Raw genomic sequence first — 4,662 nt, 5'->3', positions numbered from 1 at the left:
CATAAGAAGACTATGTGCGCAGGTTTTTTATTTTTCTGTTTTTTATTTAATTTATTATGCTCATTTGAAGTCTGGTCAAACATAGCTTTGACTACTCCAACCCCCTCCCAAACCCCGCTAACCCTAGCGCCGAACCAGGACCGTTCATCTAATCCTAACGCTGAACAAGGGCCGTCGATCTAACCCTTCTAGAAGGAATCTGTGGGGAGGAGGGGGCGATCCGCGAGATGCAATGTGATTGGCTGGGAGACTCTTTTTTTAAACAAATATCGGGCGCGCTGGATGGACTGTTGGGCCGTCTCGTTGTCTGGGCCTGAGACCACAGTAATTAGCCCGTCTCAGCCTTTCCAGGCCTTGCATGCATGCATGGGAGGCAGCGACGTGCATAGGCTGCGACGTGGGTTTGCATGCGTGGGAGGCTGCGACGTGCATGCATGCGAGCAAGGCGAGCAAGGCGTGCTAGGCGCGCTAGGCTAGTGAGGCCAGGTAGGTGGTTCAGGGCAGCGAGTCAGATGCACCGTACGGTCAAAGAGCTATGCAGTGATTCAAATGCACGCACGCGCCCCATGCATCATTTTTGTGCAAAAATTTAAGAGTGCAAAGCGTAACGGATACACACACGCGCCCGGATACCCACACGCATTCAGATTCACACACGCACCGTTCTCATCCTTTCCATCTTCCTCTCCCACCCACAGGCCTATAAATGGGGTGCCTATCTTCCTCTCCCACCCATAAGCCAGATCCGATCCATTCTCTCTAGCTTCAAACACCCAAACGACCGAGCCCTCCCCAAGCGAGACCATGCAGTTCAACGGGCCGACCTTCAGCCGCCCGCCTGTCGTGCCGGAGCTGCGCTACCCACCGGGCGTGCTCGTGGAGAGGGAGCTCCATGTGTGGGCTATTTCAAGGTGGAGGGTTTCCGCCGAACTCACCCGCGCCTTCCTCAGAGCCGGCTATGCCCACCTCCCACGAGGTTCACTGAGGATGTTCACCCTCAACGAGGTTTGTGACCGCGGCGGCATCCTCCTACTGCTCACGGTCACCTTCACCAATCTGTTTGACGCGTGCGAGCTCCTCGGCCAAGTCTTTTGGTGTGGCTGCGAGGCCATCTTCCTCACCGTCTACAACATCTACACCAACTAGGAGAACATCTTCCTCACTCCAGCCGGGATGCACTCCCTTCCCTACGACGACGACGAGGAGGTGTGAAGATGAAGATGGTGTTGAAGGGGCGCACGCGGCCAAAGTGGAAGGAGGAGGTCAAGATGAAGAAGGTTTTTTATTTTTTGCTTTTCTATGTCGTGTCGTGTCGTGTCATGTTTCGTCATGAGTTCGTGAACTGTCCTTGAACTTATTATCCTTATTGTAATGGTACTTGTGTTGCATCTTATCTAAGTTATTTATTAGGGTTTATTATGTGTGTTAAAAAAGTTCATGCCCAAACATACAATTTCTTCCCTAAACCAAGTCATGAAGCTCGAGAACTTGTGGTTTTCATTAATGAAAATCGGAGGGGGTGAGAAGCCCCCGTTTCATTCAAAAAAAAGTCATGAACTAACATGCAAATTTATTCCCTTTAAATCCTAAACCAAGTGCCACTCTAACACTAAACCAAGTGCCACTCTAACCAAAATTTCAGTGCAAACATATGTTTTCAACATTCCAACCCTCCAAAATTTCAGTGCAAAACAAAGGAAAACCACTGTGCAAACATTCACGGTCTCACTATTTTTTTTGACAAATTTCGCAGTCTCACTATGTATACCTTCCTTCCCTACCCATGTCAAACTCTTGCCATCTCTCCTAGCGGTTACCAGCGCAGCCCTACACACCACAAACCCACGCGGTCCTGGGTTCGAGTCCCCATCCGCACCAATTTTTTGTGCATTTTCCACCCTTCATTTTTTAGACAAATTAGTTTTTACTCAATGTAATGCCCTTAAAAAAATGTTCATTTATTTTGGCACTAGGTGTAAACCTCTACCAGAGCTGAGGCACATTTTCCATGACATTTTGGTCTTTGATTTAAATCACGGTGTATTTGAATTGGATTACTTAAATTGCTATTAAATATTTAACCTTAATTGTTTGGCTCTGGAATAATTCATTAGCTGCATTTCATTGATCAAAAGTTTCTGAATTCCTCATATCTTCTCCTTTTTTCAACATATTTAAATGTTGATCACTTCTTCTTTTTTCAACATTTAAACAACTTTGACCAACATTTCAACTAGGTGAATTTCTCATACAATTTCAAGATTACAAATTCCTCCATAATTCATGCCTTTCCATACATTTTCAACATTACAACCAGTGCAATTACCATACCTACAAATGCCCAAAAGTATTTGCAAATGGGTATTGGTAGTGCTTGATCTTCAAGCTTCCTAACCTTCTTCTTCAACATCCTAAGCTCAATAGCTAGCTCTCTGTCAGTGCGTGCTTCGCCCTCCATCTCTTCTTCCGGAGCTCGTGCTGCGGCCACTGCGGTTCGGGGCAGCATGCGCAACCATTCTTCATGCTCTTCTTGCAGTTCATTTATTAGAGTCTTGGCCAGAGCATCGACCCAAAGAAAGAAGCATGTCACCTGCATGAACACGGAACAGATCAACCCATTGCTCAAAGATCCCGACCACGAAAATGGTGCAATTGCCCCGATTCTTACCCCATTCTCGCTGCACACGTAGAACAGACGATTCTGGTTCCTCAGTGTGTGAGAAACCCTCCGATCAACGCTCGCCCGGCACCGCGGACAGACGAAGACAGGCATCTCCACACGCGCCCGTCTCTGCATCCGCGAGGTGGCGCGGGAGCTTGCAGAAGACATGGAGCTCGAAGACGAATGGGATCTCAATGCCGCCGTTGAAGGAAATATGCCCTAGAGGCAATAATAAAGTTATTATTTATTTCCTTATATCATGATAAATGTTTATTATTCATGCTAGAATTGTATTAACCGGAAACATAATACATGTGTGAATACATAGACAAACAGAGTGTCACTAGTATGCCTCTACTTGACTAGCTCGTTAATCAAAGATGGTTATGTTTCCTAACCATAGACAAAAGAGTTGTTATTTGAGTAACGAGGTCACATCATTAGTTGAATGATCTGATTGACATGACCCACTCCATTAGCTTAGCACCTGATCGTTTAGTATGTTGCTATTGCTTTCTTCATGACTTATACATGTTCCTATAACTATGAGATTATGCAACTCCCGTTTGCCGGAGGAACACCTTGGGTGCTACCAAACGTCACAACGTAACTGGGTGATTATAAAGGAGCATTACAGGTGTCTCCAAAAGTAGATGTTGGGTTGGCGTATTTCGAGATTAGGATTTGTCACTCCGATTGTCGGAGAGGTATCTCTGGGTCCTCTCGGTAATGCACATCACATAAGCCTTGCAAGCACTGCAACTAATATGTTAGTTGTGATATGATGTATTACGGAATGAGTAAAGAGACTTGCCAGTAACGAGATTGAACTAGGTATTGGATACCGACGATCGAATCTCGGGCAAGTAACATACCGATGACAAAGGGAACAACGTATGTTGTTATGCGGTCTGACCGATAAAGATCTTCGTAGAATATGTAGGAGCCAATATGGGCATCCAGCTCCCGCTATTGGTTATTGACCGGAGACGTGTCTCGGTCATGTCTACATTGTTCTCGAACCCGTAGGGTCCGCACGCTTAAGGTTACGATGACAGTTATATTATGAGTTTACATGTTTTGATGTACCGAAGGAGTTCGGAGTCCCGGATGAGATTGGGGACATGACGAGGAGTCTCGAAATGGTCGAGACGTAAAGATTCATATATTGGATGATATGGTTAGGCCAAGGGGTCAAGCCCATGAGGCTTTAGATCGGTGCAAAAGGAGTTTTGCGGAGTCCAGGGGGCCAAACGCCGGAGACCCTGGCGTCTGGCCCTGGGCCAGACGCCGAGGCCCATGGCGTCTGGGCCAGACGCCAAGGATTGTGGCGTTTGGTCCTGGAGTCCGAGTGGGACTCTTGCCTTTCGGGAAAAACCGACTTTGAGGAGGCTTTTGCTCCAAGTTTCGACCCCGGGGCTCAACATATAAATAGAGGGGCAGGGCTAGCACCAAAGACACAACAATTGATCCCTTGGATCTCTTAGCCGTGTGCGGTGCCCCCCTCCACCATAGTCCACCTCGATAATATCGTAGCGGTGCTTAGGCGAAGCCCTGCGACGGTAGAACATCAAGATCGTCACCACGCCGTCGTGCTAACGGAACTCTCCCTCGACACTCGGCTGGATCGGAGTTCGAGGGATGTCATCGAGCTGAACGTGTGCTAGAACTCGGAGGTGCCGTAGTTTCGGTGCTTGATCGGTCGGGCCGTGAAGACGTACGACTACATCAACCGCGTTGTGCTAACGCTTCCGCTTACGGTCTACAAGGGTATGTAGACAACACTCTCCCCTCTCGTTGCTATACATCACCATGATCTTGCGTGTGCGTAGGAATTTTTTTTGAAATTACTACGAAACCCAACAGCCGTGCCCTCCATAGCTAGCTTCCCACCGCCGTCGTGCTCTCTCTCTCGCCGTGGTCAGGGTCGTGCTCTCTGTCGCCGTGGTCACCGCCGCTGTGGCCCGCTTATATAGCACACCCGCAACGGCTCTATGCTC

This window comes from Triticum dicoccoides, chromosome 7B (assembly GCF_002162155.2).
Source record: "Triticum dicoccoides isolate Atlit2015 ecotype Zavitan chromosome 7B, WEW_v2.0, whole genome shotgun sequence".
Lineage (NCBI taxonomy): Eukaryota > Viridiplantae > Streptophyta > Magnoliopsida > Poales > Poaceae > Triticum > Triticum dicoccoides.
The sequence above is the reverse complement of the archived record's forward strand: the minus strand, read 5'-3'. Positions refer to the sequence as shown.